The following is a 27,436-nucleotide window of genomic DNA, read 5'->3' as shown; positions in this document are numbered from 1 at the left end:
GGCCAACTCCATCTTCCGTTTTCTGTGTGCACCCTAGGAGAGTCCCAGCTTCTAAAAGCCCAGCTTCTCCCAACTGTAAATGAGCTGAATTAGGTCGACTTCCTGGCCCCTTCCAGCACTAATATTCTCTGCTACCAGAGTCAGTCTCGGGCACAGGTACCCTAAACGATCGCTCATCCCTGGTGAATAGAAGAGCGTGGCTATTTCTGGTGCCAGTGTTCACAGAACTCGGGAAGAAGGTCCCCAGGAGCTTAAGGGACAGCACATTCTGACTGTTCATAGAACAAGAAATGTCCACTCAGTGAGGAGCAAATTCATTAGCCCAGAATAATAAACATCACTCTGTGCCCTAAGCTAAAAGGCATTATTTTCCCTTAAAATGTATTATTTTCTGACAATGTAAAAATTTGCATCCATTATCTAAAAAGGGGAAATATTAATTAGCACAAAGAAAAACTGAAAGTCATTCACCACCAGAGGTAACCACATTTTAAAAATCCTGACCATCTTTTTTATATGTATCTTTTTGTGTGTGTGGAGATGAACACACACACACACATTTTTCCTGTTGACCACACTGTTTTGAAACATGATGTTAAATAGCAATAAAGCATGAATATAGTGCACGTTTTCTAAATTCTCCACATCAGTGGTTCTTTTCCTAATTTCCTTTAGCTAACAGAGGTCAAGAGGGGCACAACACAGAATTCCCAGTAGCTAAACAGAGAACTAAGAACACAAACACAAGCTTTCCTTCCTGTTAGAAGAAAAGATATGTTTATCGTCCGAATCATTTCAAGGTCAGGCACGATCAGTTACCTTCCAGGCCTCTAGAGAGCTCTGGTGTTTAGAACGATAAAAGCTAGCTGGACAGAGTTATAAATCACCACTTAAAAACTGGTCAAATGCTGGTTGAAGGTAAAAGGGCCAGTGTTTCTTGCTCTCTGAATTCTGTGATGTAAATGTTATCTTGGTGAGTGGTTTCTGAGCCCTTCCTTCTTCAGGCTCAATTTAAATGCTGCATGGGGAAGTCTCAGCTCTTCAGCCTTGCCTAGCCCTGGTCTCTGCGAGAACCCTGGCATCCCAAAGTAATTAGCCTGCTTCAGGTGACTGGTAGTTCTGTAAGCTTCACCCCTGAGAGTGGAACAAAATAGACATCTGAGGGCAAATCGGACTTGAACTTGGTCTTCAGCCCCAGACTTCGGTCCATCTTCTCACCTAAGGCTCACTGCCCATGCAGACCCCTAGTTCCTTACGATGGTCATCTGGCCATGAGTTCTGGCTAGATTAACCACTCTGCCCATGAAAGCAGCCAATCTTCTTGAGCTGGCCAGTCCTGGTCCTTGGTCACCCACACTTCAATGCTGTCCAAAAGCCTATCCAGAGAACAGCTGGTTCAGGGAGGGTGGGACCCAGAGGAGCCTGCAAGAGAGGCAGTGTGTGCAAATGGGTGCAGGCCCTCTCCCCTGCCTGCCCCTTCTTTCCAACCAAGACTGAAGACTCCAAGACACTGCTCAGGTCCAAGAAAATCACATGAAGGATGACAACGGACTATTTGGGGATGGGACAGGTGGTTGAGTAGCATCTCAACATATGAGCTTACTAACCAGGAAGAAACGCCAGTACATTGGTGGGGGCAATGGCCTGGCGTCCCACAAGGGTCGGCAGACAAAGTCGCCCTTCTGGGCGAGAGGACGTAGGTCTGCCACAGAGAACTCGCAGGGGCAAGAGCACCCACATTCCTTTAGGTAAAGAAGAACCCCTTTGTTAGCACAACCTACAAAGCTAGAAAGGCGAAACCATGGCAAGGCCCTAAGGGACATTAATGGGTCAGCTGGGCTCATTTCCAATCAGCATGGGCTTATAGGTAAGGATCTATTAGCATATCATTGATATGCAAATAACTTACACATTATGTAAATGCAGCTAAATGTTTTTCTCTAAAAGTTTGTTTTCTTAATTAGCTAAATATGTCCCCAGCAGTGTATTTGTGCTATTAATCTGTTCCAGAAACAGACAGAGTCCTCAGTAATGAAGGAAAACCACTCTCCCAACCTGGGTGTTCTCCATGGAAAAGCACCCAAGTCATATCACCTCCTATCACGACCAACTTCTGTCCAGGTTTCCCTTGCAGGGAGGGAGTGCACATGGAGAGAAAACCATGCAGGCAGCACAGTGGTGGCAATTGCGGGCACATCTGACACTGGTTTGTCAGCTGTCGCCACCTCTCTGTTCGCCAGGTTAGGAAACATGATTCAGACGTGGAGCCACCTGTGCCCCTCGCCAGGAGTAACAGAGGAAAGCTACTGCAGCAGTGAGCCCTGGAAGCTTCCTTTTACTCACCTTTTCAGCATGCACACCATGTGTGCATGTGTGTGCATGTATGTGTGTTGTGTGGTGGGGAGGAGAGAGAACATGCCCATGTGTGTTGACATACAGATTATGATCAACACATTTGGCATGAGGTGCTCTGGCAGTTTCTCCCAGTCCTCTTCTGCGGACTGTCAATCAAAGCAAAGGATGGGCTGCGGGTGTGGGTGGATAGCAGGGGCAGGGCAGACCCAGCCTAGGTGGCTGCACGCTGGCTGAAGGCAGCCAGCTCTCCAGCAGGCACAAACTGGGAGACAAAGGAAAGTCCACAGCAGACTCTCTGGCACTTACCTCTCTCCTTACCTCTTCGGGCTTCTCTCTTTCCCTTTCTCTCCAAGGTAATGACACAGAGGACTCTCCGTGTCACTAAGCAGAAAGAAGGAGGGAAAAGTGGTGCTGGGGGAACAGAAACCCAGGTAACTCACTTTAAAACAGCTGTTTCCCGCCTGCACCACTTCCTGATGATGCATTTTGGGGGGTGTCACTTGATACACCTGTGCCTCGGTTTCCTCATTGGCCAAATGGGGCTGACAACACTGCTCACCCTGTAGGGCTCTTGTGGGGAGGCAGTGAGAGCGGGTGTGGGGCCTCCCTGGCCGGCACGCACTGAGCCCTCTACATTCCCCGTGCCGGCAGTCCCCACAATGAACCTGCGTTACACTGACAGAGAGGACGGCACACGGCGTGTCAGCGCACTCAATCCCTTCTTCAATTAAACCCAAGGGGCAGGCGGTCCTTGGCGGAGGAGAGAAAATTAGATCACGATGCGCTCTGCTGCAGCATTCTCAAGTACCCTCAAGTCCCAGTTCTCCCTGTCCTGAATGCTTCTTAAGATTCCACAGTCGCTTTGGCATTTTCGATTTTCAGAAAGGATCACCTGCTGCTAAAGATAATAGAGACTTCCTGTCAATAAAGGGGAGGGCTACTGCCCTTTAAGATCATCTATTTTGCTTTGGAATACAAAGTAACTTTCTTTTTTTCTTCCCTTTCCTTTTCTTTCATTTTTCTTTAAATAATAGATTTACTCATCTAATGTAGTTTGCTTAGGCTAAATTAATGCCAGTTTGCACTTCCTGAAAAAATGGTACAACCAGGGAGATGGTGATGAAGTAGGCTGCTAGCACCCCTGAAGTGTGCTTATTGTCCAGAGAAAACTATGACAGATACATAGACAGAGAGATAGATGGTACACGCACACACGTACACATACACAGACACATAAATGATCTGTATACTATATATTATATATCTGATGCTATTTCATTGAGCCACTATATTTCCATTTTCAGGTTTGATGTTTTTAAAAATTGTATACATATACATGATCTTTAGAGAGTCACCTTGGAAATTGAAACTTAATGGCTTGACATATAACTGCCGGGAAGACTAAGCACTACTCCCACTCCCTAGGTTTGACCATGAACACAGGTAAGAAGGGAAATGGCTAGGAGGGAAATTGGTTTCTGGAAACTAATCAACCCATCAGAATGCAGCTCCCAGCAAGGGAACATATCTCTTTCTCTACCATTCTCAGTTAAGATTTGGGGGCACCGTGTCTTCAGAGGGGGGCTGTCTTTGTGCAACAGATGGAGTGGGACACAATGTGGAGATGCCCATCTGCCTTGCAGAGAGCTCCGTGTGAATCTCTGGGCGCGGAGACTGAATTCTTGAGTCTTCTGCTCTGAGTTGGAAGCAGCAGGTCAGAAGGGAGACTGACGGGCAAAAGTATCTGTACGACCTGAGGCGGCCTGGAGCTAACAGAGCAGAGCAAAGAATTGGTTCTGAGAGAGCAGGAATAAAAGACATGGGAAATTAAATGGAGTGGGACTGATCAGAGATCAGCCAGGAGACAAAGGAGGCCCTGCCTGGTGCAATGAGATGACTTAATGGGGCAGAGCTGAAGCATCTGCCAGGCAGGGCACACACTTTCTCCTGCTGTTCCTGCTAAGACAGCGATTGCCAGGGACACAGAAAGAATGGGTGGTTCCTAGTGGGAAAACCAACGACCTCCAGCAGAGGTGCCGAGAAGGGGGCAGACGCAGCTGCAGAGAGCTCTGCATTCCTTCAGCCTCAGAGAGCAGACATGCCTTGCTGAAAATGAAGGCTTCAGAAGGTGTGACTCTCTGAGTGATATTCAGATTGTTAATGATCATTAATGTAGAAAAGGAGCAAGGCCACAGGGCTGGCAGACAGGGCGCAGTTATCCTCACCCACACTGGAGCGCTTATTACACAGAGAGAGGAGAGAGGCTGAGGCCGGGAGAGTGAGCTAGCAGCGACCTGTGAGCAGCACACAGCAGGAGACCCGACTGAGCCCAGGCCACGGTTAGAGTTCCACAGGTTAGAGTTCTCTAACACAAGCATGCAAGAATGAATGAATGAATGAATGAATGGCAACAAAAACCCCCACGTGGGGAGCCTGCGCAAAGTGCAGATTCTTGGGCTCATTTCAGCAGCACACAGACTAAAACTGGAAAGATTCAGAGATCCGCAGGGCCCCTGTGCAAGGATGACACCCAACTCGGTGAAGCATTCCATATTTTTGAAATAGGGAGTCACCACTCAATGGGCATAAAATTTCGGTTCAGCAGATGAGTAAGATCCAGAAGTCGGCTGTGGAACATTGCACCGACAGTCAACAATAAGGCATTGTGCACGTACACACCTGTTAAGGGGGCAGGCCTCGTGTTAATATTCTTACCATAATAAAGTTAAAGAAATATCACCTAAATAACTTCATAAAAATCATGTTAAAAACATTTTAAAGTGCAGATTCTGGGAACTCATGGTAGACCTGGGCAGGGCCCGGAAGTCTGCACATGTGACAGGCACTCTAGGTAATATAAGTAGAGGAGAAAGAAGGATCCAGAAAAATACAATGAAAACCCATTAAGAATGGACTCCCGAGGTTGTATGTCTCATCCAGACCATTTGCTGACTATTTACTGAGATTCTTCACTTGGGGGTCTTACCAGCATTTTGCTCATCTTGCACCAAATGGAATACATCACTATTTGCTGAGAACATGTTCTTCCTTCTTATAACCTCTCTTAGAAAGACAGACTCCCCTCCTAATAGTCCCCTCCATTTTTCAAACCAGGAGCATGGGAACGAGTGTCTATGTAGAAGGCCCATGAAAACTGTTCTGGGAGGACCCAAGGACATGAAGGAAACCACAGAGAGACACTGGGTGCGTGAGAGCCAAGGGGAGGCGGCAAGGAGGCACTCTGCCTGTGGGATAACCTGAGACACCTTCGATCACATGACTCCAGAACCCAGGCCAAACACACGAGCAGGAACAGAATGTTCGACCCAGAAGAGCTGCCTGGCACATTTCTCGAAGTCATTAGAGTGCAGCATTTACCCTCCATAAACCACTGAAGTGGCACCTCTCCCGCCAAAATCTGTCCGTCATTATGCCACTCTAGCCCCCAGCCTGCAGAGAAGTCAGGTCTGGGCTCAGTGGAGCTTGTAGGACCGTCTGTGCCAGAGACTGGTAGCAGGGTGGGCTACAAATAGCAATGTGCCCGCTGCCATAGCAACCCATGATCAACTAGGGATGGGGAAGAAGGTGCTCTGCTTAATTGAAACCCAGGCAACGTTTTAACACAAACCCCAAGGAAGTTAATGCTCGGTTAGATTTTCTCCTATCTTCTCGCTCCCCTTTCTTTTCAAGTCACCAAGTGGCTTTTAAACACTCCTAACCCCACCAAAAAAAAATCACCTGCAAAGATGAGGCTTTTGATAAACCACTAAGCCAAATATCCCTCCCCCCACCCTCACCTCACCATACCCAAGCACAAAGCAATTAAGACCCCCTGTTCTCTCTATTTGTAGCCTATTCAACTCAAGGAAATTCTGTTTGCCCCCAAAATACTCAGGAATGAACTGGCTTCACCATCACCACCTCCCTGAGGGCAAATATTTGTCCTGGAGGAGTCTCACTCTGTATTCTCACTCTGTAATATGACTGGGAATCGCCTGAAAAATGTTAAAGGACAGATTCCCTGGGCCCATCCCAAGAGAGTTGACTCAGGTAAATCAGAGGCAGAGCACAAGCATCTGTGTGTTTTTTTTCCTAGCACCCCAAAAACTCCTGAGGTAAACAGATCAAGACCCACGCTAGAGAAATGTGGACCCACAGACGCAGGCTTTTCCCACAGATGTGTCCTTTAGAGGGCGGGCTGGGCTCAGCGACAGCTGGTCATCGAATGGCCTGCTGCTCACCAACAAGCTGTGGGCTGCGACAGGGTTAACAGGAGACCCCTACTACTGCAGTGGGGAGTTCCCTAGCACGTGGTTCTGAATTTCTCTGACGCACACAGAAAACGCCTGCTAGGTCCTCATCCTCAAGGCAGGCCTCCTCCAAGGTGCAGGGAGGTGGGGGAAAGCAAACACGCTCACAGCCCCAAAACGGTCACGACTGAACTCGCCACTTACAAAATTAGCCCCCACTGAAAAATCCCCTTTCTGCCTAACATCTTAGCCGAAGTCCTAGCCCGCCTCTTACATCAGTCTTGGTGACTATGAATGTTTGTTTGTATTTTCATTTTCTTGTCAAATTTATGGAAATGTCAAGTCATGAGCCTGGAAAACGATTCAAGTTTGTGAAGCCCTGGGAAGTGACACTGAAGAATGTTGCCAGGCAGGACCTGAGACACGAGGCCTGGCAAATGACTGAACAAAAGACGTAAGCACAAATGTTTTTGCAAATTTAAATTTCTACTAAGATATGTCAGTCTCCAGCAAGATTAAAGATTAAGATAAAACCCAAATCTCCCTCCACAAACACTGAGAAATGATGGAGGTAATAAACCCAAAAAAGGGTTTAAAATGCAGAGCTGAGCTTGCAGCAAAGACAGGGGACTATCATTGACAAAAAGGCAGTAAGTCAGAGCCAGTTCAGGAGCGGCCTGAGGAGTAACAAGGGTCCCCTGGACGGGGTCTGGGTGTTACTGTCCACCTGGGGCAAAGGTGAGGCCTTGGGCCACCACGGCAGGACATAACATTCTATAAATGTAAGATTCATGGAATGAAAGCCAGTGTCCCTGTGGGGAAAGGTAGACTAGAAAGAAAAAAAAAAAAATCCAGCAGCATCACAAAGAGACAAAAAGGATAATCATATGTTCCTGCCTAGTCTCTGGAGGAAAAAAAAAAAACTGAAGAATAAAAACCATGGGCTTTCACCTTCAACAGGTCGGAGTTCTGAGTCTGTACTTTCGGTGTGCACAAGGAAAACGCCAGCCTGAAATGATGTCTACACAAAGCCCGCGTGCGGGTGTCCACGGCAGCTTTAGTCACAATGGCCAAACCCTGGAAGCAACCGAGATGCCCTGCAGTACGTGAATGGATAAGTGAACTGTGGTCCATCCAGACAATGGGATATTTTTTAGAACTAAAAAAGAAATGAGTAACCAGCTATGAAAAGACATGGAGGAGCCTTAATTGCATATCACTGAGTAAGAGAGGCCAATCTGAAAAGGCTATATATTGTATGACTTCAACTGAATGACATTCTGGAAAAGGCAAAACTATGGAAAACAGTAAAAAGATCAACGACTGCCAGGTGGTAGGGTAAGGAAGGAATGGACAGGTGAAGCACGGAGGATTTTTAGAGCAGTGAAAATATTCAGCATGATACTGTAATGGTAGATGCGGGTCATTACACATTTGTCTACACCCGTACAATGTACAATTCCAAGAGTGACCCCTGATGTAAACGATGCACTTTGGGTGACGCTGATGTGTCAGCCGTAACAAATGTACCACCCCAGTGGGGGCTGTTGATAATAGGGGCAGTTATGAATGACTGGGGGGACAGGGGATATACAGGGAATCTCTACACTTCAATTCAACTTTGCTGTAAACCTAAAACTGCTCTAAAAATAAAGTCCATTCAAAAACAATGTGCCGGCGACTAATTTGGAGGTATCAAACAGAGGTAGAACTGAAATATTAGGAAAATAAAAACATGAAAGATGATGGGAATGAGCTAAGCTAAAGTATTCTAAGGTCCTAAAAGATTGCTGGGAGGAGGTAGGAGACACAGATTAATGTTGAACATCATTAAAGCAACTTGAAAAAAGTAAAGGGCCCTGGGTGTTGTGGCTCAGTGGATTGAGCACGGGCTGCGAATCAAAGGGTTGCTGGTTCAATTCCCAGTCAGGGTGCATGCCTGGGTTGCAGGCCAGGTCCCCAGTGGGGGCCACGTGAGAGGCAACCACACATTGATGACACACTGATGTTTCTTTCCCTCTCTTTCTCCCTCCCTTTCCCCTCTCTAAAAATAAACAAACAAAATCTTTAAAAAAAAAGTAAATGTAGCCACAAAAAAGAAACTGAATTTAAAACTCCCAAACTAATAAAGGGAGATACAGAAAAATCAATAAAGCATAAGGAAAGGGAAGAGAATGCAGAGTAAATAGACAGAGCAATATGAAACATGGAGCAGTAGTTACCCTTGCACAAGGCCATGCCAACATCCACAGCACACGTTCAAGGTGAACGGCCCCTGGTGTGCTGAACGATCCACACATGCACACACGTATACACACACGTGCACACATGTGCAAGATGGTATCGCTGGTGACGTCTACTGAAGGGGACCCGAGTATGTCACCCCAAATGTACCGTTTGGCGTAAGGGTTACTTTGGGCTTAAGGCAGCTGGGGAACAGCAGACATGGGCGGAACTCTGCCCACTCCCTTTCAGCCTAAAAGCAGGGCATAAGTTTTCCTTGGCAAAGGTACCTCTCCTCCCTCTACCAGAAACAGGAAAAACCAGCGATGACCCGGGTGTGCATAACTAAACTTACTAAATAACCCTTCTCTACCATTAGTTTCTGCTATATATTTTCTTCCCACAATTTATGGCCCCTAGAAGCCCAAATCTTTTTTTCTTTGTCTAGTCACTTCTTCACAATTTATTTCATTTTACTAAAATGGTAATATAAGCTCTCAACCTTCTTTGGGTTTTCATGTCTCTTCTGTGGTGCCCTTATATGTGTAAAGTTAAAAATAAAATGTGTGTGCTTTTCTCCTGTTAATCTTTTTTCAGTTTAATTCAGTCTTCAGGCACAGAACATAAAACAGTAAATTTTTTTTTCCTCCTCTACACTATCAAATTACCAAGGAACAAATAACTGTAATCCTGTGTTAACTATTCCAGAGAAGTAACGGAAGGAGGAGGAGGAAGAGACACAGATGAAGGAGAACTCTCCAACTCTGGGTGAGGCTGGTACAACCTTAATGTTTAAACCAGAGAAGTAAAACATAAGAAGTGAATATTTTAGGTCATACTCACGTCAGAGCACAGTTGCAAACTGCTGTGGATTAAAAGGAACTACCTTTAGTATCCATCAAAACGTGTCTATCAAAAATCTATGGTAAATACCGTATTCACCGTGAAACGCAGAACTGTTCCCTTTCGCATTCACGTGAGAGGCAGAATCCTAAAGACAGCACCCAGGACACTCCCCTCCCTGGTGCTGCTGCAGAAGCCCTCAGACTGTGCTGACACGGGATTTCAGTCCTGGGATTAGGCACAGCTGACCTTAACTAGGAAGACCAGCCAGATGGACCTGGCCAATCTCAGGAGCTCTTTAAAAGAGAGCTTTCTCCAGCTGATCCCCCTGAAGAGGAAGTCAGAGATTTCTCCGGGGATAGGCTCAGGAATGTGCATTTGAAGTGGGCACCCCAGTAAATGAGCTCTGGGGCTGTCGATCCCTGAGTGGGGGCCATGGAAGTAACAGGAAAGCACCAGACAGCACCTGCTAACTGAGGAGGCCCTGGCATCTGTCAGGACGTCCATTGGGGAGCATCTGGGATTAGGAGCCAGCCAGGCTCTTACAGAGGAGGAAAGAAGCCTTGTCCACTACCCTCCTAGGTTCTGCAGCTGGAGCCCTGGAAATGAAACTGACAAAAGCCAGATTAACAAGAGAAAAACAGAGTTGATTGACATGTGCCACACACAGACACATGGGAGTAGCTCAGTGGTGAGTAACTCAAAGGGGAGACTAGAACTCAGGGCTTATGTAGCATCTTAACAACGAACAACACATTTGCAGAGAAGTGACGAGACAAAGGGAAGGGGTTTAGGCTTTTAGGGACGACAAAGTGCAGGAAGGTAAATAAATATACAGGGGGAACTAATGGAAGATAAGGGTTGTTTTATAAGGCCTGTCACACAGATTCCTCTTGGTGCCTTCTCTGTGCTGCTAGGAGTCTCAAGTGATGAAGAGTCCTCTGCCCTTCCCGGTACAAGGAGGGTAACGTTTTCACAGGAAATTTAATGTTCTGTTTTTAAGCGGAAAAGAGGAGGAGGTCAGAGAGCCCTTCCTGTACCTGCCATTGCTAAGAGCCTTCAGCTGCAAATCATCAATATGCTGAAGTGGCATTATTTTGGGGTGGCATGCTTTGATCCCCCACATTCTCAAATGTCAGTGTCCATGTTAAACGCAGAACCCTGCACTCCTTCCCCAGAGAACCCGGTACCATGAGCCAGGGGCAGATTCCTTTTTCTATACTGCATTTTTGAAAACTGATTTTCTTAATACCAAAAGAGCATAGAGAAAAAAACTGCTATGTAATCCCACTGCCCAGATAATCTCAGCTGACATCAAAAAGCACGAAAGTAACACCGATCGATGCGTGGTTAGGAATGCAGACAGAAGACAACAGGTTGAATGAAAACTAGGAATCCCCTCCCTCGCTCCAAGCCTCTCTTCCCTAGGCAACCACTGAGCACAGATTCACAAGGATGCTTCCAGAAAAAAATATTACATTAATACCAGCACATGTGTCCGTTGCAACAGGTTGTTTGTTTCCCAAAGCAATGACATTGTTTTCCGTTTTGTATTTTTTGCTTAATAGAACTTGCAGACATTTTTTACAGCAGCATTTTAAAAGCCTATTTCACTTATTTAAATGGTTTTAAAGTAGAGAAGAAACCACATTTTCAATCAGTGCTCCAGGCAATTATAATGTTGGAAGGTCCACAGACCACACTGAGCAATCCAGGTCTGGAAGACAGGTGCATACACAGGGAACTCTCCCTGGCTGCGGTGTCAATTCTGGCAGATGCTTTGAAATGCCTTCCCCATCTCCCTAATGAGCAGAGCCCTGGAATTCCTCTGAACATCCTGCATTTAGATGTACTTCTATCCAGACTGTTTATCCACCTGCAAGGGTCTCAAGATAATTGCTGGGGGATCAGGCAGCACTAGGCAGGAGATTACTGCTACCTTTACCTCTGAAGATGCTGTGGCCGGAGGCAAGTCATTCATTTGCAGAACATCGTGGTGAACCGCTCATTCATTTTTAATCTTGGTTCAATGCCAAAGCAAAGCGAGCAGCCAAGAAGCTGGTCCCACACAGCCCTAGATGCTCTCCAGATGCAGAGGCATCCCTTCTTCTTTCCTCCTTTGGCCACACTCATGCAGATTTTTGGCTGACTGTTAAGTGGCTCCGAAGATAATGTTGCTACTAGTTGGCCTGAAGCATGATTCTGCAGTCTCACTTACCTTTTAATTAACAAATGTTTGCCTGCTAATGAGCCTATGATACACTTCACCTAATTATCTCCAAAAGTCTCTGGCAATCCCCTTCCCAGGCGCAGCGATGAGGTGTATCACTCAGAGCCTGCAGGTGGACAGGAAAGAGCGATGCCCATGACGGTGGTTTTGCTCCTGTCCAACTACTGGGTTTGGCAGCTGATCTCACCTAGCTGACGAAGTCTGGGAGGTGTGGAGAGCTGGAAGCCAAGACTCACACCCCTAGATTTCTAGATCTTCTGGGGTGTGTTCCAGCTCTCTGCTCACACCCCACTGGGTACCTCTTGGCGGGGCGGGGGTGCCTCCCTGATGCAGAGGAGCCTGGGATACAGGAGAGCTCTCCTCTTCTCTCCACAGGTGGTCAGCTGGACCAGGCGGGTACCACTCACCAACTCTGCCAGCTTCTCAGACTCAACTGTTCTCTTGAACCAAGGATGCAGCAAGGTGGGAGCTGAGGGGTCACCCTACCTGGCTCTCCGGTAGCTGGGATAACACATCTGCAGAGCAAAAAAGCAGATGGAAAGCAAAGCAGAGAGGCCTTCATGAGGAGCAGAGAAGAATGAAGAGACACATGCCATCGGTGTCACACTCCAAATTCCAGTGCCCCATGCGGCCTAACTGATCTCAGCGCCCTTGGAGTCTATGTCCTTCACATACACTCTGTCTTCCTCCTCCAGCCAGTCTGAGGTGGGTTTCCTTCCTGTCATCCACAGCTCCTTCCTCGATCAACACAAAACCACAGCAACGATAAAGTCTGAATGGCTGACGTTGGAATAAGAGAGCAGCGGGCTAGAAATAACCACGTAAATGTTTGCCCGAGGAAAGCCTCTAGCACAGGGGAGTGTGGACAGGTTTCGCTCCAAGCAGAGAGAGGAGGCCAGGGTCCCCTCTGCATTCCCCGCTGGATACAGGAACATCTCTCTGCTCCCTGTGCTCCCCAGACTCAAGCAGCCCTTTCTCACAATGTTGTGCCTAAATCATGGGGAAGCTTGCACCTCAGTAAGGCTGGATGCTCAGAGGACGAAGAGCTGGGCATCTATTTGCAAGGCTGTCATCGGGGTATTGAGCAAGCTCAGGCACTGGGAAAAAAGGGAGAGTCTGCTGCCTGGGAATCCTAGGTCCTGTAAATCACTCCTGTGCTGCAGGTGACAGGGCTGATGTAGGAGCCAGATGCTACCAGTCCAGAGGGAAAATTTGGATGTCTGTCTATTTTCTCCTTCAAAATCTTGCTTCCAAAGAAACCACTAAGGACAACTCTGAGTGGAAAGAAAGTTGTGGACAAATGAGTAGAAGTGCTTGGGGGGGTGGGGGGAGCGGGGCACAGTGTGGTAGGACGACATGGTGGCAACCTGGGGTGCCGACTATACTGTCCACACCTCACAAGGGCCCTGCTGTCTCCACCGCCCCAGGAGAAAGAGCACAGCCACAGTCACCCAGCCAGTCAACTGTGGATGAAGCAAGTAGGACAAAGGCTGTAGAGTTTGGGACCCAGTGATTGCCAGTTCTTTCCCCTGAAAACATGGCCTACTCACTTTACACCCCAAATCAAGCTAAGGAACGTTACAGTGGCTGCAGAGTACATAAACTGGGGGAAGAGAGGAACCTCACAATCAAAGCACCCTAGGCAGGTAAATACGTTTCAAACACAGTAAGGGAGAAACAGCAAATCACCGCAGAGAGATGGAAGGAGGAGACAGGGCCTGTTTTGAGAAGGAAATGCTGGTACAATTAGAATGGATGTTGGAATAACATTTTGAAGGTGGGGGGAGTCCAGGGGAACATAATTGAGTGAACTGTATCCATTATTTTAAGTCCTGTTCACATTAATGCTGTAAATATTCTGCTTAATTCATCATTATTAAATTTGCCCACAAAGCTTCAGGGTAAAACTTCAGCCTAAAGTTCAATTACATCCAGGCAAAGTGGAGCATTTTTCTTGTCCCCAAGAGCTGCCAAAGGAGAAAGATGTAGCTTTCATAACAGCCAGGGTGACAGGCACCTTTCTGAACACAGGTGCCGCCCTCCTGAGGACTCAGAGAAGGGGAGAAGGACGCCGGAACCTCTGATTCAGGAACTCCAGCCCCCACAAACCAGCACAGCAAAACAGAGTTTTATGGACAAGCCATTCAAATCCAGGGATGCCAAATGCTCTACAATCCACCCACCTTCCTTTGTTCATCTCCCACCAGTGCATACGTGTGCGTGTGCACACACACACCTGCCATTATGCGTGTGTCTGCCGTCCTACACTCACACGGCTCCTACTGATTACCTGGTTTGTGTGTGTGTGTTTCTTACTGAGTATCTGTCCTGGAGTCAGGTTTCTTTTCTCATTTCCTTCCTTTTGTTGTTGTTTTTTTTAAGATTTTTTATTTATTTATTTTTAGAGAGGTGGGGAGGGAAGGAGACAGAGTGGGAAAGAAACATCAATGTGTGGTTGCCTCTCATGTGGCCCCTGCTGGGGACCTGGCCCGCAATCCAGGCATGTGCCCTGACAGGGAATTGAACCGGCAACCCTTTGGTTCACAGGCTGGCCAATCCACTGAACTACACCAGCCAGGCCCCTTTTGCCTTTCAGTCCTTATTACTGCATTAGTGCCACCTTCTGTGAGGTTGGGGGGTCAAAGTTAAGTCTAGAAGACATAGCTTCATGTGCTCTCTCTGCAACTTTTCCTGGTGACCAGGAGGGGAGCACCTCATTTCCGGAGATTTCAGGTACGAACCTGACTCCCCAAAGCCCTGAAATAACTGTGCTGCCTGTTTCCATGACTTTCACGGTAACAGTCCATCGTGAACTGTTTTCTGTCAGGCCCAGACACAGTCCATGGCAACATCCAAGGGCCACCCACAGGACCAAACACGAGCCAGGCCAGAGGAGGTTTTCCATTTTTTCTCTGGAGACATCATCATGCTCTGCCATGTCCAAAGACGACCAGATCACTGGGAGGAAATAAAGGTTGGATGAGGATGGCTGCGTAAGGAATACATAAATAAACTGGAGACAAGTAGGACAGCAGCCAAATGCTTCTTATCGGGGCTGACCTCCCCTGACCTCAAATCCAAAGTCAAGCAGGGAAGAGCCAAACAAGCATGCTACTAAATTCTAAATGGTTGACTGTGCTTGTAAGACTACAGTGATGGCGGGGCCTGGTCACAGAAACTCCGAACCTACAGGGACCTTTTCAGTTTCCCTTTTCCCACAGCCATGAAATCAGTCCCCGGCCCCAGCCAGGCACCCAGCACAGGCAGATACTCGGTAGTGAGGTGAGCAAAGAGAAGATGCATGTGAGTTAGTGCTCTACTTGGTTTAGACAAAGTCCAGTTAAGTACCATCTTCTCAAGATTCAAAAGCATCATCTTCTCGATGAAGAAAAGCAGCAACACACACTCTTTTAAAGATCATTGTATCTAAGAAAAACACAGAAATCCCAAGTTACACCAAGTAAAGCTGGTGTGTGTTAGGAGTGTGCTTTTGAGGGAAAATGCTGGAAAGGGCTTCGAGATCAATTGTTCATGTCTTTCCAATCTCTCTCTCTCTGGCCCGCTCTTCTAGGTTTGCTCCCATCTTCCCTCCCCTCTTAAGCCATCTCTTTGTGACCACGCATCACACTCGGTCTCTGAACAGTAACTCACAGGCAAAATTATGGGTGTCTTTATAATCAGGCCCAACTCCCTGACTCCTGTGAAGGGTGGGGCATTAGACCCTCAAATGCAATTATTTTCACTCCACTCCACGGAGTCACATGGATTTGGATAGAGCCCTGGATGAGGGTGCACGAGGCAGCTCATGTTTTCACACCAAGGGCACTGATTGGATGGGGCTCTGTCTTTGTTTTGAAAATGGCACGAGGGGATCCCTCCTCTGCAGAACCAGGGCCGATCCCCGGTGACACGCTAACTATCACACCCACAAGGTCAGCTTTCGCTACCACTGTGGAAAGGGCTCCTGATACTCACTCCTCTTGGACAGTTCAGGTCAAAAGGCAGCCTGTTACTATTTCTTCGCCTATTTCAGGACAATACACACGTGACCCAGCCCTGGGGTCTTCTTCCTGTTGGAACACTCCCAGCCTGCTCCTGCCTCAGGGCCTGTGCTTCCGCTTTCCCCTCTCCAGTGGGCATTCTCATCTTCCAGACAGCCCGCTGGCTTCCCGTCAGTGGACAGGCTCTGTATCCCATGTATCGCGTTGCTCTCTGGTTCCCACGTGGTCTGCCTTTTCCCCTTGTCTACCACCAGGGCTCTCAGTATGAGACAAGCTCTAGGCGGGCAGTGGATTGTCAGTTTGCTTCGTGTTACATCCCCAGTGCCCCACACACAGAGGATCAATGACACTTGCTGAAGAGAGCAATGAGTGCAGAAGCAGAAAACCCTGCGTAATTAAACCAATATGGGGTAATTCCGCTGCTCACGTATTTGCACCGGCAGCATTTGAAAATGAAGGCAGAGCCTTATACATAAAGCCTCTGGGTGGGGGGTGGGTCTTACTGCAGAGAAGAAAAGCGGGGATAATCTCAGGGGAAAGCAAGAAGAGCACAGGAACTTGAAGGCAGCAGGGGGTCTTCTCACCAGCGCTTCCACTTTCCGGAGGAATGAGACAAACTTCGGCTTCTTGAGCTGCTGCTTCTGTCCATTTCATGCAGACACATGAGAGAATGACGTGTGGATCTTGGTTTGTTTCTAAAATTTGTTCCTAAATAGACCGCCTACTGCAGTCACCCTTGCTTGACCACAGAAATATTCCTCCCAAGTCCACGGAGATAATGCCCATTTGAGAGGTGTGGACCCGCCAGGGCAGCAGTGGTATTTCCAGGTAACACGAGGGTAGGGGTCTCTCTTGTTCTTCCTGTTTTTAGTGACTCTCGTTTCTTTCTCACTTTTAAACCCTTCTGCACTAGGTAATTCTGCATTCCTCCTGTGCAAACAGGTTAAAGTAATTTCTACTCTTCTTTAATAATGAATTTGTTCTAAGCGTTCTTAGCATCTTAAATGGCCTGTATTGTTGCTCCTTAAATTTCTATTAGGAAGATAAATTGCGAATGCTGAATGCCAACATCTCTCAATGGTTCTTCATCTATCACTGACAGCATGGTGGTCCTGGGACTAAAAAAAATCGCATTCCATTTATCAAGAGTTCTGCTTTGGTTTGGGGTCTGTCGGAGATACTTGTTGTTAGTCTGAAATCTCAGGAGCTGATCCTCAGCATGTTCCCATCTCCAAAGGGGGTTCCTGAAAAGATCAGGACTTAGATTTTCATGACAATAACCTAAGGGATTTCAGATTGGGGGACGGTGTCTGAGAAATAGGAGCTCTAATGAGATCATCCAGTCATGGTTTCACAGCTCCTGTGTTTACACCCTTGGCTCTGCCCACGTGGTATTGCCTTGACCCCCGCCTCCTGGAAGTCACTCTCAAAGAGCAAAGGCAGAGAGTGGAAGACAGGGTTACCCGTCAATGAGTGTCATCCCACATCAGTAGGGTGCCAGACAAATACGGGCTTTCGTCTTTCCCCAGATGGCTCTCACATCTTGTCCCAAAAAAGTGATTTTTTTAACTGTTTCTATGACCACAGATGTCTCAGAGAATTTGATGAAAGGTACTGGCCACCTCCTTAGAAAAACACACACATTCACGAACGTGCCCCGCAACTCCAAGTAGTTACTAATGACTCCTGGGCTCCTGACTCCTGTCCTGGGGACAAAGGGCTGCAGGGACAGAGGCCCTGAGAGGCTGTGTGAAGGGGCTTCTGGCCAGCGAGACCCCACCCTCCCCCTACATCTTGGAGCTAATACTCAGCTCCTCTGATCCCATAACTAGAAAATCAACACCAAATTCTGAGCAAAGGAAAGTTCACTTCATACTGGATTAACGTTAAGTAATGTTAACTAAGTTTCTTCTCCGGGGGATTCCCAGAGCCTCTAAATGGTAAGTGAGGATTATTACTCTGTCAAAAGGGAATATAATATGTGTCATTTCCCAAACTTATTCTATCACAGAATCTTTTTTCTCCCTTTTATTATTTTAATGAGTATCTCATGAGGCTGGCATTCCGTGGGTCTCTTTGGGACACAGAAAAACATCTGTGGTTGATTTAGAAATCTCTTAAGTGGCCGATGTCAAGAAGACACATTCTAAATTGTCTTCAAAACAAGAGAGGCCCCCAGCTTCATAAAGTCGACTCTAGTGTGTTTGAAAACATGCCAGCTGCCCCCAAAAACGTATGTACTTTCCTCACAGGCTGCAGAATTGCTTTAGCTTCCCTCTTGTAGATGATGTTTATTTTTTTTTCCTTCAGTTTCTACTTAATAAGAAGCTATTGGCTAGGATTCATCGGTCTGTTTTATTCCTCTGTCCCATGACATCTGCTAGAGGTGGTCGCTATTGTTAATAACAGTAATGCTATTAACTGATTATCTGACACTGCAGAGTAGGGCATTCTAAGGGAGCAATCAAATCAGAAGCTTTTTCCACTCCTTCTTTAGGAAACACACTACATGTACAGTAGTTGGTCCCCCCTTATCTGCAATTTCTCTTTCTGCAGTTTCCATCACCTCCGGCCAACTGGAGTCCAAAAGTATTAAATGGAAAATTCCAGAAAAGAACATTTCATAAGTTTTAAATTGCCTGTCATTCTAAGCGGTGAGATGAAATCTCGCGCCGTCCCGCTCTGCCCCACCTGGGACGTGAGTCATCCCTTTGTGCAGGGCCTCCACTGTACGCACGACTCGCCTGCTGGTCCTCAACGTTCACCTCAGTGATCAGACTGACAGTCACAGCACCGCAGTGCTTGTGTCCGGGTCACACTTCCTCCACTTCGTCGTGGCCCCGAAGCGCAAGAGCAGTGATGCTAGAAACTCAAAGGCACTGAAGAGAAGCCGCGAAGCGCTTCCTCAAAGTGAAAAAGGCCTTGCCTTAATAAGGCACCGCACCACCTCCCGTCATCACAAGAAGGGAGAGGAAAGTACAATAGGGTATTTTAAGAGAGACTGGGAGGCACCACCTGTACAAACTTGTATTACAGAATAATTGTTCTATTTCATCACAGTTATTGTTGCTAATCTTTCACTGTGCCTCATTTGTAAGTTAAACTTTATCATAGGCATGCATGTAGCATGTAGGAAAGAACATGCGGTATATAGAGGCTCACTACAGTCTGCAGTTTCAGGAGCCCACTTGGGGTCTTGGAACACATCCCCTGTGGACAAGAGGGGACCCCTGAACCCACAGTTCAAGAGACAGGGAGAAAAGGAACGCTCAGCAAATCCAAGAGCGATGCTATTTCTGAGCCATACATATTGTTAATGGGCCTGTTCTGTGCATGTGTCTCGCAGCCTTGTGGGCATGTCTTTAAACCCTATTACTAAGTTGGCCCGCTCTGTGGTTTTATTCATTCAAGTCACTTAATGCAATCATTTAATATCTAGTAGTCTGAGTTTCCTCTGGAGCTCTGATCGTTGGCAAGAAATAACGTCTGGCTTCAGCAGGACTAGGTCGACTGCTTTTCTTGATGAAAGATCTCCCAGGCTCCGCTTGCAGCAGCAGATGCTTTAAGTGGATTAATCAGAGGGTTCATCACTCAGCCCTGCACCGATTGGGTGGACTGGCCTCACGGAAGCACAAGCACATGTGAGTGAAAAACGTGAGCATAAAACGTGGTCCGGAGCTGTATTCTACTCAGCACTCGGCGTGCCGTCAGCATGCGCACACCTGAGGCGACCCGGGCTTGCGGCCGTGGACGCTGTCCAAGCTTTCTGCGCCAGCTCTTCATTCTCGGGACCGCTTCTTCCTCTGTAAAGCCGCTGAGGGCTGTTGCCAAACATTTAGATGAAAATCACAGAGATGACCCAGAACGGCACCTTCTTGATGACTGAACCAGTAGGACATCCTCCTGGGTAATACTCAAATGGCGCAAAACTGATGAGCAGGCCTCGCTGACACCAAAGCTTTCTCAAGTTTCACGAAGGTAGGAGATAGCCAGTTAGTCACAGGGAAGGTATGCCAGGTTCCAGTCTCTGTTCTCCCAATGACTGAATCAGGGTGCGGTGACTGAGAAATGACCACTATCAGCACGTTTTAAGAGAGAGACAGCTAATAAAAATGTGTTCTGGCCTCACATGGGAAGCCACAGAGATGGCTAGCATCTGTGCCGCATCCCTCCTGTTGGTGGAAAGGAAATGCTATCCTTACATATCATAGATCGAAGACTAAAGAGTGACCTTCTCTTGCTGGATCCAAGCAGCAACTGGTCCAGGTTCTGCTCTAAGATCCAAGTTCTGCCCATGGAAAGGAGAATCTGTTGTAACCGATAGCACCCAGCACACGCCACTGCTGATGGCCCTGTGCAGCCCGGCCTAGGGGCAGTTAGACCGCTGCCTAGCCATTTGCAGAGACAATGGACTATTTTCAATTGCATTTCAGACAATGACTCCTCAGAGCGTTATTTCCTCCCACCCTGTGCTTCATCTACTGCAGTGTAAGGCTGTGCTCAGTCTTTAGTTGTTTGTTTGTTTCTTTGGAAGATGGCTAGCCCCATGCACAAAACTGCAGCAAGGATGACTACCGGGAAGCTCTCAGCTTTATTCAGTGTTCCATGTGAAGAAACGGCACCCTGTTAATTTACCCGTGCCATAGCTATTCAGTACCTTAATCACCAGACTATCTTGCTATGGTGGGTTTTGTAAGCAGGGAAGTTCTGGGGATCTGTCTTGAAGAGTAGATTTCATTGTGCAAGAACACACAAGACAAACTGAAATATATAAAATTAAAAAGCTAACAAACTGAAATATATTTAGAAAATAGAATGAAGAGGCATTCTGTGTTCTTGAATAGAAAGTTTGTAAACAATTAAGCTACTCTTTTCAAGTTCACAGCTTTAATAATATTCCTGTGAAAATAATAATGAAATTTTAAACTGAACAAAGAGATTCTAAACTTCATTTGGAAAAAAAAAAATCTTCATAAGGAGTTGGACTCATCACTAAATATATGACAATTAAAATAAGTAATAATCCCAACAGCTCTCTCTTGCTATGGAACGATACCTGACCCCCTCAGATGTATCATGGCCCTAAGAAGCCTATTAGACGAAGCTGCTCCAGCACCTGGATGATTTCATGGGTGTGTCTCCAGAATGCCAGGAAAGCACGGCCATTCTTACCTGGTTATCTCAAGGACTGCCAATGACACTTGCAGGTTAGTCAAATATTAGGTTGGCCAAAAAGTCCATTACAATTTTTCCATACGATGGTTCTAGTAGTGCTTAGCTGTCTTTAACTTCATTTGAAACAATTTTGTTAGATTGTATTGTGACAGCTGTCATATCAGCGTGCATTCAAAAAACCTTTTCAAAATTGGTGAGTTTTGTGCAGCCATTTTAATATTGAAGATAAAAGAAGATACAAATATTTTTGGTGTATTATGCTTCATTATTTCAAGAAAGGTAAAAATGCAACTGAAACACAAAAAAAGATTTGTGCAGTGTATGGAGAAGGTGCTGTGACTGACTGAACGTGTCAAAAGTGGTTGGTGAAGTTTCTTGGTACTTTTGACATTTTGGCCAAATAATTCTTTGCTCTGGGGCTGTCTTATGCATTGGAGGATGTCTAGCAGCACCCCTGGCCTCTACTCACTAGAAACCAATAGCAGATGATGGCTGATATACTAAAAGTATCCAAATCAATAAAGTTATTGGTGAAAATGAAAATGTGTCTTTTATTTTACAAAAGAATGTAACAGACTTTTTGGCCAACCCAACAGAAAGATTTCCTGTGGACCAGATTCGGATTCTAAAATCAGTTTCTAGGTCATTACTGCATTTTCAGAGCAGCTATTTTTTTTTAGCTTCTGTTTCCTCTCTACCTTCAGATGAAATAGCTTGTTAAGAAGCTCAGAATGTCAGTAACTCCTGCATACTCAACTTAAGCTTCCTATTTTTTTAAAAAAGATCTCATTTACTTACTCTTAGAGAGAGGGGAAGAGAGGGAGAAAGAGAGGAAGAGAAACATCAGTGTGCAAGAGACATTGGCTGCCTCTGACAAGGCCCCCAACCTGGGACCCAGCTGACAACGCAGGCATGTGCCTTGACTGGGAATCAAACCAGTAACCCTTCAGTTCACAGGCCAGCACTCAGTCCACTGAGCTACACCAGTCAGGGCTTAAGCTTCCTATTTATTTAAATTAAGTTGGGTCTATGCAACTGTGATTCTTCCAAAGCTGAGATGAATTCCATTAGGACTTCGGTGTGCCAAAGCCCTAATGAAATTCATTAGGACTGCTAGCTAAGGGGTCATCTCTTACAATCCTCTGGTTTTCACCAAAACCTTATCCCCTTCGTTGGAGACTGAAGCACCACAATTAGTGATGCCAGTGTTCATATAGATAAACCACTTGATACCTTGGCTTCAGTTCCTTATTTGGCTCTTCACCTGCCTCGCCTCCATTGAACATGCACTACATGCCATTTCAGCCAGCTAATTCCATGGACATTATTTATAAAGGAACCACCTCCAAAATCCCAATTCCAAGCATCCCAGATGGCTGACCACGTGCCTTCTCTCCTTTCAGCTCCTTCCTTCTGACCCTTCAACCCAATCATTGTTTGGTCCTGCTGCCACCTCTCTGCCATTGGCCCAACCTCCTCTTTACTTTGAATCCTCACCTTGTGTCCTCATTTGCCTCCTTATCCAGCAGCGGTCCTGCATTATAAGCTCCAGACTGCCTGATGTATCTACTACATTCCCCTTGAGAAGACATGTTCCTATCTCCAAAGGTTTCTATTCCACTCCATTCTCAATCTTCTAAAACTTCTTTCCTCCCAGTGCACAGTCTTTTCTTATTTCACTGGGAAATCGGAAGAAATTCCTCCGCTTTCCACCACCAAATGCATCAATGTTCCGGTATCTTTGTCACCTGTGCAGCCTTCTGTCCTGATACACAGATGGACCATCCTTCCTCCTAGACCATCCCCTCCCACCTACCCAGCAACATTGCTCTTCTTTTCTCCTGGGACATCAATTTCTCCCTCTCTACTTAATTATTTCTATTGACATATGCCTTCTAGAATATCTCCCTCTTTTTTTTCAATCCTCACCTGAGGATACAGTTATTGATTTTTGAGAAAAACTGTGTGATAGAGAAACATCAATTGGCCACCTCCTATGCATGCCCTGATGGAAGACCAAACCTGCAACCTATGTATGTGCCCTGACTAGGAATCGAACCAGCAACCCCTCAGTGCATCGGATGATGCTCCAACCAATCAAGCCACACCAGCCAGGGCTCTCCCCCTTTTTAAAAAATCCTGCCATAGATGTCACATACCCTTCAGCCCCCACTCTATTCTTCCATGCCCTTTGTACCATAAAACTCCACAGAATATTCCATTTTTACTGCTTTCACTTGCCAACCTCTCATTCTCTCTCTGACCTGCTACAATCAGCCTTCATCTCTACCATCCCATTGAGGTGGCTCTTGTCAGGGTCACACTGGTCTCCATTTGGCCCAACCCAACAGTCACTTCCCAGACTTCATCTTCTTTATCTTCTCAGTATTTCACACAGCCATCAATTCCCCCTTTTTGGACATTCCTTATTTGGCCTCCAAGGCATTACCCTCTCCTGGTATAACTCTGACATCCCCAGCCCAAGCATCTCAATGAACCCCCAAACCATGGCTCCATCTGCCTGCTCAGTACTGACACTTGGATATTTACAAGGCATCTTGGATGCAGAACTTCTGATGTCTTCCCACCCCAAAACTTGTTCTTCTCCAGCCATTCGCTCGGTCATTCAATCCAAAAGTTCTAGAAATCTTCCTTGGCTCTTCTCTTTCTCTCATAGCCCTTACCCATCAGCAAACCCCATCAGTTCAGCATTCAATGCCACCACTATTTCTCCAGTCCAAGGCACCCTTTCCACCCCTACAAACATACCTCCCCAACCTGAATTCCACTCTTGTACCCCAGCTCCTAGAATATACTTTTCACGTGGCCACCAGAACATTATTTTGTAAGTTGGACTGACTCATGTAACTCGTCTGATCAAAACTCCCGATGGCTTACTATCATATCTGGAGTAACATCTGAAGGTCCTAGTCATCCGAGGTTTGTCCCCTTGCTGGCTGTCTGCTGTCCACATTCCCCTATTCACACTGGTCTTCTAGCTGTCCCTCAGAGACATCCAGCATTCCCCAGCTCTAGGGTCTTTTCATGGATGCTTCCTCTAGCCAAGATGCTCCTTCTGAGTGAGATGCTACCTCTGGCCAGAATTCTCCCTCTGACCAGGATGCTCCTTCTAATCAGGATTCCTTCTGCAGAGACACTCTAATGGTTCCCTCCCTTTCAACATTCAGCTCTCTCCTCAAAATCCACTCTCCTAAAGAGGACTTCCCTAACCTCCTTATCTAAAATATCTGCCCAGTCAAACTTTCACCCTAGTATTCTGCTTCATTTCCCCCCCAAAGAACCAGAGAACATTGTATTTTATATCTCTGTCTATTATCTGGGTCCCCCCATTAGTTATAAGTCCTATAAGGGCAGGCACTCTGTCTTTTTGGTATGCTGAGGTAGCCCCAGAATTTAGGATGGCACCAAGTAGACACTCTAATGTCCAGACACCAAATACAGGAAGTGATAAATGAATGAATCTATCAGTCAATGGATCATCAACTGAAAGTAGGAGCTGTGTCCCTTGTGAAGCCTGTCTAGCTCTTCCACTCTGTATCAGAGGAGGGACTATGTAACAGGGCAAAGGAAGAACATCACAAACTGTTTTCAAGTCCACGGCCTCAAACCCACAAAGGCAATGACAGTGAAGACCACGTGCATCTCTCCAGAGGGTTCTGCATGCCTTCTCCTTCATCTGCATTGTCATCCCTGTGCCTGTGTGCATAGTGGGTGGCTCTGAGCATCAGACTACGACGTCAGCGTGCATAGCTAAGAACACTTCCTGGTGCCTCAATAGCTCCATTTCTGCTTCCATGATGAGATCAGTTGCTGCTTCATCTATAATTTTCAGTTTAGGTAGCATCTTATTTGCAGCCTGCAACTACGGCCTCTTTCCCATTACTGATGTAAAAGATTACTTCTTTCTAATTATGTTGCAGGCACTCAGGGAATTCAAAGAGCAGAAAATACATCAGGAACAATTTGCAAATTGTGGCTATTTGTGTGCATGTTTGCCTGGACTACAGTAAATATAGAAAGAAAAAAATCCTCATTAAAAATACACACTCTCCTCAGCAGATCTCTGCTTCTATTTGTTCTTTCAGTTCTAACTAACTACAAACCTGGACCCTAAATGTGAGTGTGCTTGTGAAAATAAATGCTTTTCTCTGTCTCTCGATTGATTTAAGTGGAAGTTTAGAAACTCAACTTTCCGCAACTGCGCCCATCCCACCTTGGAAACCATTGCCCTTGCACTCAAGTCAAGGGTTCTAATCCCATGCATTGTTTTTCTGTCTATGTTAAAGAAGCCATCTCAAGAGCTGGGAAATTCTTCCTAGAGCCAGCATTAAATAATTATTCCTTGCACATTGAGACGAAGCTATTGTGCGTGGGATGGAAGACCTTTATCCTCATCTCACACTGCCCTGACCAGTGTGGCTCAGTTGGTTGGGTGTCATCCCACAAAGTCAAGGGTCGCCACTTCAATCCCTGGTCAGGGCACATGCCTGGGTTGCAGGTTTGGTCCCCGGTTGGGGCACATGTGAGAGGCAACCGGTCTATGTTTCTCTCCCTCTTTTTCTCCCTCCTTTCCCCTCTTTCTTAAAAAAAAGTCTCAGATTAAACTTACGTTTTCCTACATTTGAACTCCATTAAATTATGAGGTGCTCGAAGGTCTAAAATCCGTCTTCTATTTCTTTGGTATCTTACCACAGTGCCAAAGAAAAGATGGTACAGAACTTTCAACAAACTTTTAACCCAGGGACTTTTGTGGTAGATATGAACAAAGCCACTGAGAAGAACTCAAGTACATCAGTTCTACTCATTACCCACAGATAGGATTAGTGGTTACTTGTTGACTTAGATGTAGGAACAAGAGGTCTTTCAAAGGCCCTCTAGAACCTTCACCAGCCTGAACAGAGAAGCTTAGCACCTTATAAGGCATGATCCTTCCAGGGTCCCATGCCGCACTATCACTTCTTTCTACCTCATCAACTCTAAGCTTGTTTCCTGCAAGGTCAGTGCTGGGGAGTAACGAGGTGAGTCACAGAGGTGTGGTGCTCTAGAGCTCAAGCATCATCATGAGGAGGCCTAGCAGTCAAATGAAATTCCAGCAAACTCTTATACTGCCCAAATATACCCTGACGCTGAATATGGGACAAACGTCCATTTTGCCATTAAAGAGGACAGAGTTGGCCGACTTGAATATATAAACTTTTGGCAATGCAGATATGGAGGGAATGCTCAGATGTCTATTTATACTACTTAATGCATTTGTTTAGTTATATATGCATATTTTAAATGAAGTGTTATATAAAATTCCAACTTGGAAATGCTTTTTGCTCAATCTCACATTTCATGAAAGTTTTATTCCTCTTCTGTGTCTTTGACACCAGGGTTGCTGCCTTCACAAGAGAGACTTCTTGAGTCATCGAACAATTTTTCAGCAGCACATAAATTCTGACTTTCACCTAAGTTATTTAAGATTTGGCTCTTTCGTAATCCTCATTCCATGCTGTCACTGCTAATTTTACCCTGCGCCACAGTCCCCATGGGTACAGCTCCTCACTAGGAAGGTGGGTTTGTTGGGTTTCGTTTTGATTCATCCTAAAGGAGTATGTTAGACTTGCACTGGGTGCCCACATGTTGGATTGCTCAGCATGGCTCTGACCCAATGAAAGCAAGGTGGGTGAGAGATGGGTTAAGACCGGAGGCAGGGAAACTCGTAAGGAGGCCCTTGGAATGGTCCAGATTAGTGATAATGAGGGATTCTATTGCAGCAGTCATAGTAGGAAGGGGCTCAAGAAATACTTATGAAGCAAAATCAGCAGGACTTGGTAACTAAGTGGATTTGAGGGATTAGAAAAGAGGAGAGAAAAAAGATGCTGAGGTTTGTGGTTTGAGAAGCTGAGTAGATCTGGTTCTGTTAGGTTCTTGAGGATATCAGAAATAAGGAGACAGAGAAAGCTGAGGTCAGGGGAAAAGGAGATCAGGTATTTCGATTTAGACCCACTGAATATGGAGGCTGTTGAATGAACAAGTAAAGATATTTACTTGAACAAGAGGGGAGATATTTGGTGCTGACATCCATGAAAGAAAGTTCAACTCGATAATCAATTTGGGATCCTCAGCCCCGAAGTTCTTCACTGTGAGCCAGCATGAGGTCCCAGGAGAGAAAGTGAAGAGAGAGAGAAGAGGGCTGCTGATGAAATGTGAGGAGAAAAAACTAATTTAATGGACTGAAAAAGAAAAAGACACCCAGAAGAAGGCTGGTAAGATATTGCCAGAAAGAGAAGATGAGAACTGGGAGAGAGAAGGGTCACAGAAGCGAGGGGAAGAGTGTTTCAAGAAGAGACTGA

General features: G+C 46.2%; 1 protein-coding gene and 1 non-coding gene across 3 annotated transcripts in view; one reads left to right on the top strand and one right to left on the bottom strand.

The window, feature by feature from the left end:
- SLC39A11 (solute carrier family 39 member 11) overlaps positions 1–27,436 on the bottom strand; it is a 253,919-nt gene that overhangs the window by 106,719 nt on the left and 119,764 nt on the right. The gene's annotated exons all lie outside the window — the stretch shown is intronic.
- Positions 4,810–4,913, top strand: LOC112316612 (U6 spliceosomal RNA). Its single transcript, XR_002976015.2, has one exon. It is a non-coding gene; the product is annotated as a U6 spliceosomal RNA (small nuclear RNA).

The sequence above is a fragment of the Desmodus rotundus genome, chromosome 9 (genome assembly GCF_022682495.2).
Source record: "Desmodus rotundus isolate HL8 chromosome 9, HLdesRot8A.1, whole genome shotgun sequence".
Classification (NCBI taxonomy): Eukaryota; Metazoa; Chordata; class Mammalia; order Chiroptera; family Phyllostomidae; genus Desmodus; species Desmodus rotundus.
The sequence above is the reverse complement of the archived record's forward strand: the minus strand, read 5'-3'. Positions and strand labels throughout refer to the sequence as shown.